This window comes from Lontra canadensis, unplaced genomic scaffold (assembly GCF_010015895.1).
Source record: "Lontra canadensis isolate GAN:19392208 unplaced genomic scaffold, GSC_riverotter_1.0 scaffold3, whole genome shotgun sequence".
Taxonomy (NCBI): Eukaryota; Metazoa; Chordata; class Mammalia; order Carnivora; family Mustelidae; genus Lontra; species Lontra canadensis.
In genome coordinates, this window is record NW_022630997.1 from 9600015 (window position 1) to 9615301 (window position 15287).

The following is a 15287-nucleotide window of genomic DNA, read 5'->3' on the forward strand; positions in this document are numbered from 1 at the left end:
TCCCAGGACCCCGAGATCACGACCTGAGCCGAAGGCAGAGGCCTAACCCACTGAGCCACCCAGGTGCCCCAAACCATATTAACTTTTTTTTTTTTTAAGTTTTTTTTTTTATTTATTTGACAGAGATCACAAGTAGGCAGAGAGAGAGGAGGAAGCAGGCTCCCTGCTGAGCAGAGAGCCCAATGTGGGGCTCGATCCCAGGACCCTGGGATCATGACCCGAGCCGAAGGCAGAGGCTTAACCCACTGAGCCACCCAGGCGCCCCCCATATTAACTTCTTCTTCTTTTTTTTTTTTTTTTTAAAGGTTTTATTTATTTATTTGTCAGAGAGAGAGAGAGAGCACAGGCAGACAGAATGGCAGGCAGAGGCAGAGGGAGAAGCAGGCTCCCTGATGAGCAAGGAGCCCGATGTGGGACTCGATCCCAGGACGCCGGGATCATGACCCGAGCCGAAGACAGCTGCTTAACCAACTGAGCCACCCAGGCGTCCCCCATATTAACTTCTTGAAGAACAAACTATTCACACACATTTCAAAGGGCAGTAACAATAGTTTTGCATTTTGATCAAAAGCAAATTGTACTATGCCTAGAGAAAGAGAATTCTTTTGGGACCAATGTCTTTAGAAGTTAAAGTAAATTCAAGGTCTTACAAGAGACATTAAATCCCTTTAAAACATTAAGACAGGAAGCCTTTACTACAGCAAAGTTTATTCTAGTCATCAAAGGGATTAAATATGCAAATGTTTAAAAAGTGAAAGAGGAAAATAATGACAACTATCAAGTTTATCTAGTGGGCAGTAACTATTTCCACTCACAGCAACTTCCTACTCAGTATCTCCAAGTGGATGTCTAACAGACATTTCAAACTTAATAGGTCTCAAACTGAACTCCTATTCCCTTTGCTCCCCAAACTTGTTCTTCCTGCAAACTTTTGCCTAGACACCAAACCTTGGTCTTAGGTTTGACTCACATATACACACACCCCAGGTGCCAAATCCTGTTGTATCATCCAAATATATCCAGAACCCAGTCACAGTCTGTATCATCCAAATATATCCAGAACCCAATCACATCTCACCACCTCTATCATATACATCATCTCTCACCAAGATTATTGCACCACTATGGCCTAGTGTCAAACATAGCCAAAAGAATCCTCTGAAAACCTATGTCAAATCATGTCCCACCTCTTCAAAGTCATCCAATGGTTTCCCAACACTGATCCCTCATTCTGTTTCATTCATGCCAGATACTCTTGGGCCTCAGGGCTCCCCCCCCCACCGTCTGCCATGATCTTCCCCTTGCATCACATACATTCTTACCTTCTTCAAGTCTTTGCTCACATGTCTCCTTCTCAGTGAGGGCTTCACCTAGCCATTGTATTTAAACTTGCCATATACCCAAATACTCCATTTTTATTTCCAGCTCTGTATCTCTCCAGAACATTTATACCAGTACAACCCATACTTCACTTGTTTGTTTCTACTTCAAGAATATAAACGCCATTAGGACTGGAGAATTCTTCTGTTTTGCTTACTGAATTCCCATAACTTAGAACACAGTCTGGCATATAATAAATGTTCAATAAATATTTGCTAAATGAATGAACAAATAAAAGGAAACGAAGTTGCTCAGAAAAGAAGAGCTAAACAGAAGTCAAATATTTTTAAGGAACTAATATAATAAAAACAGTAAAGATGGAATGGGAATGGAAAAACACCACTTTCTGAATAATATACCATTATGTTTCTACACTTTGCTTTAGGAAAAATGGCTATCCTTATTTATTTCATTGTTCTCAAAAAGGATCTATCCATTGTCCATTGCCAAGGGCCCTAAGCTTCTGAAGAACTAAAATAAACTCTGGGGATCCTGGAGTGATGCGCTTTTCTCAACTGCCACATATACATAGAGCCAAAGACTTTCATGATCTTGGCCTTCTATTAGATCCATTCTCAGGAACTTCACACAGTACACTCATAGGTTTCTTGGCCACCTTCCAAGTAAAACCACTAATTGGGGAGTTTACCTTCCTTAGAAGTAAAATCACAGAATCTTCAAATGCAATCGATCTTAAGATGATCTATCCCAACCCCTATATAATTTATATTAGAAACCTAAAGTGAGAAAGAAATAAAGTGATTTGCTCAAAATATCCTGAATAGTTACACTAAGTATTTTTCGAAAAGTAAGTGATAAGCATTACAAAATCTAAGAGAATTCAGATACTTGGAACAAATCCTCTAAAATCCAAAACAAGACATTATTAACAAAAATTTAGTACAAATGATTACATTTCATAGTATCAGTATGTCTATCTATCCATACATTAGATTTAAAAGATGTAACAGAGCCATCAACAGAATTATACTCTGGTATTTGGCAAAGTAAATGATGGACAAATTCAGTTTTTTTTAAAAAGGCACACCTCTTCCCAAAAGGAGGCTTTTCTTATTGAGTGCTGGGAATGATGAGCATTTATAAAGTCTTCCAAGTATCAAACTTTCCTAAGCATTACTTCAAAGTAACAGTACTAGGATGTTTCTGTGAACCAGTCATTTTCATGTGGGGTTCATAAGGAGTATTATTAAAATCTATATGACTGGGGTGCCTGGGTGGCTTAGTCGGTTGAGCAACCAACTCTTGGTTTGAGTTCCAGTCTTGATCTCACGGTTGTGAGTTCAGAACTATGCTGGGCTCTACGCTAGTCATGGAGCCTACTAAAAAAAAATCTACATGCTCTTCACCACCACCCTCTCCTCTCCATCCCTGCAATATTCTAATATACCTTTGAGGGAGTTGTGTCCTTGGCACTATTACTCATAAGAGTATACTGTAGCCTTCAAGTGCCTTACAGTGAAAAGAGACTGTGAACCATGATTATAAACTACCTCCCATAATGGTATAGAAAAATATATATATTTTCATGGACAGTAATGTCTTTCACAGCCCGCACCTAGTGAAATCCTATCCTGCTTTTCAAGGCTCACCCTTGTCCTCTTTGCTTGAGATTTTTTTCTGACCACTCCATCTCTGGGGGCCCTTTCTTGATATGAAGACCTATATAGCCTTTGTTATCTGTACCTGCTATTCAGCATTCATCACACACTGACAAGGAACATCCTTTGTGTTGTCATCTTAGTTGTTGGTGACTTTTTCTACATTTGACTAGAACATAAGGTCAGAATCCAAGGAGTTATGTAATTGATATTCCTACAGGGGTTTTCTGGAAGGCAAAACATAATTCTCTCACATATGAAAGGGAAGAGTTAGAGGCCCTTAAGGAGTGACTGGGTTTAGAATACACAGCACAACCATCACTGAACTGCAGTTTTAGAAGTTTTTGGTTTTACCAAACAATGATTCCCAACCTGAGAAAGTAATAAAGATATCCTTTAAGGTCAAAATAGGTTTTAAAAGCCAAAAGCACTCTCTAATAGTAGGTATTAAATAAATCTTAATTGAGAGGATACACATGCATCCAAAACTATTAGTACATATATGAGAGTTATGATACTCGTTTGGTCCTCAGAGCACACTTGCTGTGCACAACAAATTGAAGTTCCCCCAAGACCTCAGACTGGCACAGGCTGAATTTTATTGTGCTGTGCATATGGGATATTACTGCCCCGTTAAAAAGTACTACTACTTAAAAATATTAAGGAGCAAGCAAAATATAGAAAGGCCACAAACACATCCCTCTACCTGCCCCCAACTGCAACTCCACCAGAACTCCAGCATAAAACCCTTCTGTAACTCAACCCCTCCTCCCATGAAGTAGCACATTTTAAGCAATGTGAAACAATTCACTGTTTCAATTAAACCTTTCTTATGGTTTTAAATTAATAAATAACATAGCAAAAGGAACAAAGAAATTACTATTTTAGATAAAACCAAATAGCAAGTATTTGAAGGTCTATCTCCTATATACTTCTTGATCCTGCTGAAATTCAATCCTATTAACCCATTTCATCACCTTTTTAAAAAACAAAGAGGGGGCACCTAGTGGCTCAGTGGGTTAAGCATCTGCCTTCAGCTCAGGTCATGATTCCAGAGTCCTGGGATATAGTTCTCTGCTCAGTGGGGAGTCTGCTTCTCCCTCTCCCTTCTCCTGCTGGTGCTCACTTACTCTCTCTCAAATAAATAAATAAAATCTTAAAAAAAAACCAAGCAAACAAAACAAAAAACTACCAGTATTTTCCAGCAGAGGCATAAATACTATTCTTTTTTTTTTTTTTTTTTTAAGATTTTATTTATTTATTTGACAGAGAGAGAACACAAGTAGGCAGAAAGGCAGGCAGAGAAAGAGGAGGAAGCAGGCTCCCTGCTAAGCAGAGAGCCCGATGCGGGGCTCGATCCCAGGACCCCGGGATCATGACCTGAGCCGAAGGCAGAGGCTTTAACCCACTGAGCCACCCAGGCGCCCCCATAAATACTATTCTAATCATAGTTCAAGCCTTTCGTGCAGTCACCAACAAGAAAGAGCTTAAATAAATGAGCAGTATAGCATCCTATTTAAAGGAGTTAGCCTTAGGCTCAAACCTTGGCTCTGCCACTTATCAACTTTATGATCTTGGGCAAGTTACTTAAATAAATTCCAGATAATTTATGTAAAGTGCTTAATGGGATCCTTGGGAGGTTTTAAGGGCTGAGAAAAATGGTTACTGATTAATTATATCTGATATATAACAACAAAGATTATCATAATTTCAAAGCTTCCTTTCAATTTATATTGTCAGAGTTCCTTCTTGTCTGGCTTCAACAGGCCTATTCCAGGTATCATAAACCTCCACTGACCTACATCTGGTTCTGTGACCTCCTGTTCTACCCATGACTACTACCACCGGCAGTCTCCGGAAGTTAGGAAAAACTTGGCAAAACAAAACAGAAGATCACTGGAGTAAAGCAAAACAACAACAAAACCCACTCTGAAACACTGAAATCACTCAAGGAGGAATCACTACCTTAGAAAGGGAGACAAAGTAAAAGGGCAAGAGAAAAAAAAGTATTCAAATACTCTTAAAACCCTTACCTCTAGTCAAACAAATATTTTTTTTTAATTTTAGGACCAAATTTTAAACATCATCATCATTGTCTGCACAAGCCATGAATAACCGGAACCACTTACGAAACATGCCTTACTAAAATAATTGTCTTTAGCACTTTTGAGTTAATGATTTCACCATTACTACACTATTATTTAATATAAAGTCTCAACAACTTCTTGAAGTTTCTCCTTTCCCATGTAATCCAACAAGTGGTGATTTAGCTCTTCACCATGTGTTTAGGCCTCCTGATATAAAGTAATTAAAATTAAGCAAGCCACAAGTCTATTTGGTACTAAAATCCTGTCAAATTCGTCAGTGGAGTCTGGTTTACTCCAGGAGCCAGCTGAGAGTTCTGTTAAGAAAAACGTGGGGCTGCTCTACTTGATGCTCGTCATTCAGTAGATGGCACTCTTCCCTTTGAGCCCAAATTAAACCACCTCCAAGAAGCATGTTCTGTGACAGTCAGGTGGGATACAAAACAGGGTTTCTCTCTTCAAAGCACTCTGATAGTCACAGTCCCTCCAGAAATGCATTCATCAAAAGCTGATGGTCCAACCAGACACTTTTCAAGAGCCCAGCAAAATTCAGATTATAAAAACATCAAACACAAAATCACCTAACTTGAGTGATTACCAAGTAATCAGCTTTTCAGAGCCTTCACTAGGTCAAGCAGATAGATACACTGTTCTTATTCAGGTATAAAGTGTTCCGTTCCTATTACCTTCTGTTTTAGAGGTGACAGTCTTTCAGTGGCTAGTGACCAAATCACTGTCTATCTAGTATTTCATGAGAGTATTTAGTGATAATAGTTTAGAGAACTATGATTTTTTTTTATCATCAACATTCACTAAGACAAAAGATTACTTTCATATTACTTTCAACATTTTTGGGTTAAAAATAATTTCTGACATCCACTTAAAAAGAAACATCCTAACACAAAATTACTGTAGATTCAGTTTTATAAAAAAGTGCTTAAACAATATGATTTCTGATTAATAATATGTATTTTAATTTTAATGCATAATGGCCCCCAATTATTACATTACAAGTAAGGTTTCTCACACTTCTGTTTCAGAGATCTTTTCTTAAAATTTAGAAAACAGTTGTAAAGAGGAATGGAAGGAAATTCCTTTTAGTCAATTTTCTAGCTAAAAGCCAAACTTTTCAGCAATCAGATAGGAATCACCTTGAACATTCCACCTTTCTCTAGAAGAGATAAAACTCAGTCCTGGCAATAAAAGGCACAGGAGGAAGGTAAGGTGGAAAGAACACGGTTTTAAAGTTAAAAAAAAAAAAAAAATGGGAGTGGGGACAAGGAATAAGACCAATATATCAACTTCATTACCTATCTCTTTCCCCTTTCCACTCTCTGAGCCACTCGTCCTATGCACTTAAGCCCATTCACAACTCCACTTGAGCTGTGACCATCATCATTCCCAAGCCCTTCTCCCCAGACATTAAGAAAGTAATGAAAAGATTCTGTAAGGGGAGCCTAGTAAGACAAACGAGATTAGAAATTACAATGCAGCTAACAGCGGCTGGCTCTAATTTCTGAAGGATTAAAAACAGCATTCTTAAAGAGTCCCTGAGAAGAACGTGATCCCAAAATACATGTCTTCAGACATACCAAGTAAGCCTGTATCTTCTCCGTGAGGATACGGAATAAACCCAATTTTTTTTTTTTTTTTTGGTATGGCATTTAGTCATTCCAGATCAAAAGATGACAGGATGAGAATACTGTATGGAAAAAGGAAAAAGGAAATGCTGTCCTTGTACAGGATAACTGAGCCATTGTGGAAGAGCGTCACAGAAACATTGCTGATGGTGACAAATTAAAGGCATACTCCAAGTCCCAAGATACTGAAAAACTCAACACTTCTCCAACCTGATTGCCTTCTACATTGCTGGAATTCCAGCTCCCCTAGCAGGCAACCAACAACAGCCTGGGAGTGGAATTAAACAGTCTCCTGAACTCATACCTGCACTGTCCTTTCCTCTTCCAAAGAGGTAAGGGGATGGGGGAGTTAAAAAAATTACAAGAATAAATTTAAAGGAGTATGATAAGTAGCAAAAAGAATACAGTGACAATTTCATGTATGTCACCTGAAGTTAGATTTCCATCTTGCTTAATCAATTGCTTGCCTTAATGTCCACTTGCCTTAATGCACCTTGGGAGCATTAAAATTAAAAGTTTTATTAACATATACAGTGTATTTCTTGAGACACTGGTTTTTAAGAACATTATGTCATTTGCCTTTAAGCTTCCAAAAAGTGTTTTAACCCCTGGCTGGCTAGTTGTGAAAAATTGTTATCCTATGGAAGTCATGTATATCTACTGCAGAAAAAGTGAGTTTAATCATCCCAGGTTCAAACTATAGTCTTGTTTGATGAGGTAGGAATCTTAAATGCTAGTTAATGTACTGCCCATACACCAATGTCTTCAGGCCTAGTTTTGGACAATTTGAAACAAAAAGGTTTCAAAGTTCATCTTATACCAGGGAGGTCTTACCATTTCCCATTCAGCTTTATCACCAACTTTTAAAAACAAGTAAATGTAAGGCATATGGTGGCAATGCAGATAAGTCTGGTATCAGGTGAAAGTTCAATTTAGATCTAAACTCATTATAAAGATGTAACTGCACATCAAAGCTTATACAATAACATTCAGCTTTGGCGGTTAGAAACCAGTCTATACTATCTTCCTAAGAAGGAAATTTATTATAAGAACAATAAGCCTTTTAATATCAAAGATGGGTTTCATTCATTTTATACCTTTTGGTGATCATGTTACTACTTTTTGGGTTATACTAAATAACATTGAAAGCCACATTCACTCTTTAAGGTTTCTAAGACACTCCTCATTAAATTGCTCTGTCAGTGTAGTAAGTAATATCCTAGAAACCTGAGAGATTATTAATGCAGCTTTTCAGGTATCTAACAAAAATTAGTTTAAGAAACATGAGACTGATTCTCATTATTTGTACTATCTAAGGCTCTATGGTAAGTTAAACAATACCATCTTAACATTCAAATATGTGTTCAACTGTGCAATAAACTTAATTTTGAACTGCATTTTGAAACCTGACCAGATATAAAAGATTGATATTATTAAAATGCACATGAAATAAAGAGCCCACACACCTTTTTTCCGGTAACACTTAATTTTAATTAACACAATTTTCAGTTAAAATTGTTCATATTCAAATTATTTACTGCATGAATGCCAGGTGAATAATTTTTAACTTTACATGAAAGGTAGCAACCACCCTCAGGTAGGATGGTTATATACATGTGTGTCCATAACCACCTACTGCTAAAAGGGAAAAATTAAATTCATCTAGTTACTACATATAAGGGATATGTAAGAGTTAGCAGACATGTTTTCTTTCAAGACACAGTCAATGAAAGACTTCTAACCTGTATGATATAAAGGATTCTAAATATATACAATCCATTACAGTAAAAATTTGAGTTTGTCTTGGCTCTTGGCCACGGGAGCTTAGTCACTTGCAGAACCCGAAAGACTTCACAACAATCTCATCTATAAAATACACTGGAATGGACCCCAAGATCAAATGGGGCACCTGGGTGGCTCAGTGGGTTGGGCCTCTGCCTTTGGCTCAGGTCGTGGTCTCAGGGTCCTAGGATCGAGCCCTACATAGGGTTCTCTGCTCAGCGGGGAGCCTGCTTCCCTCTCTCTCTGCCTGCCTCTCTGCCTACTTGCGGTCTCGCTCTGTCAAATAAATAAAATCTTAAAAAACGAATTCAAATGATAAACCATTAACACAAAAGACAGGAAAGTATCAGGGCACTCATTCTGAACCTCAAAGACCTAACACAGTCTACGACTCCTTAATTAATTTAAAATAAGATGTCCATGTTTAAAAGAAAGAATAGTACTCTGATTAGACATTTAAAATTTTTTTCCTGGGGCGCCTGGGTGGCTCAGTGGGTTAAAGCCTCTGCCTTCAGCTTAGGTCATGATCCCAGTGTCCTGGGATCGAGCCCCACATCGGGCTCTCTGCTCCGCGGGGAGCCTGCTTCCTCCTCTCTCTGCCTGCCTGCCTCTCTCTGCCTACTTGTGATCTCTGTCTGTCAAAGGAATAAATAAAATCTTTAAAAAATATATATATAAAATTTTTTCCTATTCAAACTCTACATATTTAGCATTTCCAAAGGATTTGGAAACAGCACTGAATATTAATTCTAGCTAAAAAATTTAGCTTTGTATTTCACTAAACTGTCAACAAAAGGACATTTCAGTTCTCTACAACAATTCTAAACATTACTTAAACCAGCTCCTAAATTAGGTTGTAATTTATTTGCTGGACCTATCAACTACATTGGTGAAGCAGCAACACACAATTCAGTGAGGAATGTGACAAAGTACAAATCATAGTTCTATCTTAAGGCTAATTTTAGGAGGCAACTCAGGTAGAATTTAGAACAAATTTAAGTTAAAAATCCATCTTAGCTTGATATGATGCTGATAATCAAAAGATCAACCCCACTGATTCAGTGCAGAAGCAGAAACTCTCCAAGGGAAACTAGTGCCTGCTGGGCCTGGTGGGTCCCAACACATTGGCAAGCTTTAACAAAAACAAATAAATAAATAAAAATAAAAAGGGCTTTAATTATAGAAATTAAAAAGATAACATACTCTATCCCAAATATAGTATCTTAGCTAAACTTACGAATCAAAATAGAATCCTCTTCCAAAGTCAAAAGGGGATTCTATTTAATGCAGATTAATCACCACCCTTCATATTTAAACAACCTTTTGGTGGTATTAATACAAAAAGGTGTGGCTAAACAACACAAAGGCATACACCTGCAGTCTTGGAAATACACGGAGGACCTTTCATCAATTTGTAACTACTACTGCAAGTATAATACCAGGGCCCAGTAGTTACCCTCTACAGTCAAGACTATGGGTTCAGAACCAGCCTGTGGCACCTAGTGCTTATACTCCTTGGGCAAAAACCTTTGTCTCTGTTTAGTCACTGGGTTGTCGTGAAAAATAAATAAATCATATAAAACTCTGTCTGGCACAGAGGTAGAGGAAATAAATATGGGTTCTTACAAATATTTGCTTAGTCTTCATTTGCTATGGAGTGGGATATAACCACCTTTTGAAATGACCCATTTTATATACTAATGATGATAAACACACAAAACGCTTTACTGAGTATCAGCCTATATTGTAAACACTTTACATACAACAACTCAGTTAATATTATGATACTATCATTCCCCAACACTCTACAAACTGAATTTGTTCAGATTTGGGTTTCTATGCTTTTATAGAATTTCTTCCCTCAATAAAAATGCTTCTCATACCCTGATGATATGCATAGTGCTGCCCAGTCCTGCTAACCAACTGCTGTGCCACAGAACAAATTAAACAGCTAACAATCTGTGTAGGCTGAGGTGTAACAAAACAGACATGATACACCTACTTCAGGAAGCCTCCCAACTGCACAAGTTGAACCCCACCTTGAGTCCGGATTTTAGGATTGTGTGAAGGAGATGACGTTATGTCCTCTTAGTCTCAAAAGACATTCTGGTTTTACAAAGACCAAAGGCACGCTTTAAACATCACCGAGTGAAGCGCATCCTTCCCAGTACAGCATTATTGAAAAAAGGAATTAGAAGTGTACAATTTTTTCATTTTTAGAATGTAAAACATTTTGAAATACAATCCTTCTATTATGCAAAATAAATTTCCCATGATCACCTGTCATGTCAAATGTTTAACAAACCTGTTATCATACATGTAAAAAAGCTACAACATATTGAATGCCCCATGACCAATTATCTCTTAGTTTGCATTTAAATTGAGATAAATTATGTTTAACATTCAAAATTGATAGGACACTTTTTCTTTAAAAACTTCTACCAACATGCCAGCACCTGAGGTTAATTTTAAGAGTGAACTTTTTGGATCAGGCACCTGCATGGTTTAGACGGTTAAGTGTCTGCCTTTGGCTCAGGTCATGATCCCAGAGTCTGGGGATCTAGTACTGCATCACACTCACACTCCTGGCTCCGAGGAGAGTCAGCTTCTCCCTCTCCCAATGCCCCCTTCCCCAGCTCCTGCTCACTCTCCCACTTGCTTTCTCTCAAATAAATAAAATCAGAAGAAAAAAAGTGGGAAGAGAAAAAAGAGCGAACTCTTTAAAAAGATGAAAAGTTAAATGTAGCCAAAGCGGCCATTTTTTTTTCCTGGCCCTCCCTCTGCAAAATTAATCAGGTCAATTTAAGCAAAGGAAAACAAGTTACAGGTCTATTAAAATGCAATCAAGATTTGGGTACAAAAAAACTTTACACATATGCTCCAAAAGTAAGGCTATAAATGAGTTGGTACCATACCTTACTTACACAAATTTTTTAATAGTCAAGCAACTTAATTTAACGACGGGTTACCCTGCACTCTCACTCTCTTTACCAACACTCTCTTGAAGGTCTTCTGAAGCCCAAATTAGGATACACTAAGCACAATGTAGAGGCACTTCATTCCAAGAAAAGCAACCATTTCATACTGCTAAATCAGAAATATTGTATAATTTAACATAAGCATGCACACACGTTTGCGTAGCTGGTTCCAACCCCTAGAATCCTATCAACTCCTTCACCACACTTGTATATGATCCCAACTCAAAACCTCCTGGTTGAGTTCAATTCCATTTCTCTCCTTACCACTACAGTGGTCAGTGGCAAAAGCACACGTGCCAAAGATATCAGTGGTTTTACTACGCTCCCATTTTAAGCGGGCACCTACTTGCAATTAAATCTCTGCAACAAAAAAGTTCACCTAAGGCCGTTCTTGCCAATTTAATAAAGGCCTAGCTTATTCTACCTGTCTCTGTGGTCTTGCCTCAGCTGTAACAGCATACCTCCAAAGAGGCTGGACGTGCCCCAAACACCAGCAAAGGGGACCTGTTGCCAACTCTGCTTGTCACCCCAGGCAGAAAGCACAACCTTAACGTGTAAGTGTTCGCAGGGGTGTGTGCGCGCGCGGGGAGGATGGGGACGCGGACTAAAGGAGAAAGGTGGCTGAACACTTTCAATTAGTAACATTAGTTTTTTAAAATGCGGAAAAGAAAACAAAGCAACATTCCTGCCCTTACCTCCACCTTCTCCGAGCGCGGCAACCTGGGGGGCACACCTTCAGAGCTTAAGGTCCCCAGGTCACCAACGCTTCAACTAGCTCTTGATTTTCATAACTCCCTACCCTCTCGAGGGAAACCAGAGGACGCCCAAGAGTCGGGCCCACCCGGCGGCGCCAAGGGGCCCTCCCCCTCAGGTCCACTCCCCTCGGACCAGCCCAAGGCTCCCATTCCGGCCGCCCCCCGGGAAGACGTCGTTCACCTGAGGACGCAGGGGACAGCCAATAGGAAGTCCCCTCGGCCCCGCAAGCCACCGCACTCCCCGCCCCCGCGCGACCCCCCAGGAAGGGTCCCACCGCCCAGCCAGCGCGGGCGCAGGCCATCCCCGCTGGGAGGAGGGGCTCGACGACGGCGCCTTCTCTCCCCTCAAGATTACCTCGCAGCTCGCCTCGCGCAGCTGGCTTTGTGCTCCCTTTCCTCCTTCTCCGCGGCCGCGGGAGCTGCAGCGGCCGCTCGATCCGCCGCCGCCGCCTCTTAAGCGCCGCAAGCCTCCACAGGGGAGGACAGAAGGGAAGGGGGCGTGAGGAGGGAGGGACCTGGGCGCCGAGCCCTCTGTAGCAGGAAGCGGCGACACCTGGGTCGCGATGCCTCTAGCTCTCGCTCACTGTTTTTGAAGAAAATAATTTAAAACCCCTTCCTTCCCCTCCCGCCCCTCGACCCAGCGACCGTTACCAGCGGGCCGCTCGCGCTCTGGCGGGACTGGCCGAACGCCCCCGGAGCGTCCTTTGGCCCCGCCCCTAAGCCCCGCCCTAAGCCCCGCCCTTAGGCCCCCAAGCGCCTCTGGCTCCGCCCCTCGCACCCCCGAACGCCCCTGGTCCCGCCCTTTGGGCCCCCCGAGCGTCCTGACCCCGCCCCTCGGAATCACAGGACGTTCTCGGTGCCACCTCCTCAAGGCTCCGCCCCTTGCGGCCCCTCGCGCCCCTCGCGCCCCTCGCGAGCCTTGCCTCCAGCGGCTACGGCCCCTCCCTGCCCTCTAACCACATCTGTGTAGCCGCGGCCGCAAGGACCTACCGGCCCGCCGGGCCTCTGGGAGGGCCTGGCGCTAGGCGGCTGCCTGGCACCTCTTCAGCGTCCTCCTCCGGCTATGCAGTTCCGATCCGTGGCGTCCCCTGAGGGTCAGAGGGGGAAATAACCCCGACGGAAACCCGACTACCAAGAGGAGGAGGAGGAGGGCCGCCTCAGAAATGTCGCCCGCCCTAACCTGAGCGAGCCCTCTCCTTCGCGAGGCTGAGCCGCAGCTTTCAGTCAACCTCTGCCGCCTGCTCTGGCAGCTGGGTCTTCAGGGGGCGGCCACGGCTAAGGTTCAGTCTCCGCACGCCCCCCGTAGGAGGGGCCTAGATTTTCTTCTCAGAGTACTGCCTCTCCGGCGCTTCCTCCCCCTACTCACCTCCCCAGAGGGGCAGGGCAAGGGCTCTCTCGGTCCGGCTCCACTTAAGCCGGTGGAGGGTCTTCACCCCTACTTTGGCCCCTGGCTTTGTGACCTTATGAGAGTTGGCTTCTTGGAGGGGAAAAGTCGAGGGAGGCAGCGCCAGCTTTCAAAATGAACTTGGGGCTGGGTAAACTTTGCAACATGCAATAGCAGGGATGTGGATCCATCCACAGGTGACACTGGGCCCCCTCCCCCTCCGTCGCCCAGACACGTTCCTCATTCCAACCTGTTCTCCAAACAGACCTCCCAGTAATGCACACCTTTCTCTGCCACCCACGATTCTCACATCCCTTCCGCACACGTGTCCTCCACGGACACGCATCCACTCGCAAGCACACCCCTCCAAGCGCCATTCTGGTTATTCATGGTCCCTGGAGTCAACCCCACCCTATCAAACAGAACAAACTTCATTCCCCACCCTTATCTCCCTTCGTTTCCAAGGCACTGGCGACAGGCCACTTCATTTCCTTCCTCCTCTGCAGACTCTTCTCTTCCCCCTCAAATACTTCATGCCATCCCCCTTAGCCTCATCCCCTCCTTCTTCCCTAAAAATGTGCTAATTAAAATGTAGTTTCCTCTTCCCACATAGGAAGTGTGGAAAATGAATCTTGTGTTGGCACAAACTGTGATTCATTTATCCTCATTTTCTCTCTCCACTGGACTAAGGCTATAGAAATTTTAGTCTACCACCATCTCCCATCTGCTCAAAATCTAACCATGCCTTATGATTTTTAAATACCCCTGAAGGATCAAAGGAAGGCTTCCTGACTTTGGTGAGAAAATATTTAGAAAATGCTCAGCCTGTCATTTTATTTGGTGTTTAAAAATATCTGCAGTATTTGAGAGAGATATTGGGAGTGGCTGGATTGTTGTGTGTTTTTTTTTTTTGCATTTATAAAAAAAAGAAAAGCTTCTGCATGCATCAAGGTTAGCCTTTTATGAATAGCAAAAATAAATAAATAAAAGTATGTTAAGATCACTTATAAGACAATAGTCTCCACTATATAGAGCATTTCCCACTCACAAATCTAAACAACCCCCTCCGCAAAGAAGACAAATTAACATAATCCATTTTAAGCATGTCTGATGAGCCATCGTTTCCGTGATCATTCCCTTTCCCACAGTTTCTGGACAAAATGGATAAAAGATCGGCTTACCCGCGGGAGATGCAAGGCGTTCTTGTGTCAAGGGTAGTAGACGTGTGTGTGTCTTCTGTAGGTGTGGGTTCTGCAGTGCTGCACAGGAGCCCACTGCAGCCTCAGACCAGCGGCGGCGGCGGCGGCGGCGGCAGCCACAGCAGCCGCTGCAGATTCTCCCAATGCTGAGTAGTAAAGTGACTTAGTAGAGACTCCCCAGTTACCATTAGGCGCTTGCTTATAAAAAAGGAGGCGGAATCTTTCTTAAAGGAATGGGCTTTGATTCTCCTCTCTACTATTGCTTCATAAGCAGCAGAAGCAGGGACTTTTTGGGACTGAGTAAAGCAGTACAGCTGTGGGAGGTCAAGGTTAAAATTGACAGGATGGATGATCGAGGGACTGATTTAGGGCGAATCAATGAAATGCTGGAAGCACACTAGTTTTAAAGAGCCCTGCTAACTTCAAACATTGGGGTCCATGCAGAAATAAAGCGGTGTGCCTGGAA

The 15287-nt window shown here is 42.0% G+C and overlaps 1 protein-coding gene across 1 annotated transcript in view; it reads right to left on the bottom strand.

Moving 5' to 3' along the window:
• The window catches only part of ADD3 (adducin 3), a 121347-nt gene extending 106427 nt beyond the window's left edge, over window positions 1–14920 (bottom strand). Inside the window, exon 1 of the mRNA XM_032880456.1 lies at window positions 14804–14920. The gene's annotated coding sequence lies outside the window, so the exon portion shown is untranslated. The remainder of the gene's footprint in view (window positions 1–14803) is intronic.
• Between the last annotated feature and the right edge of the window lie 367 nt (window positions 14921–15287).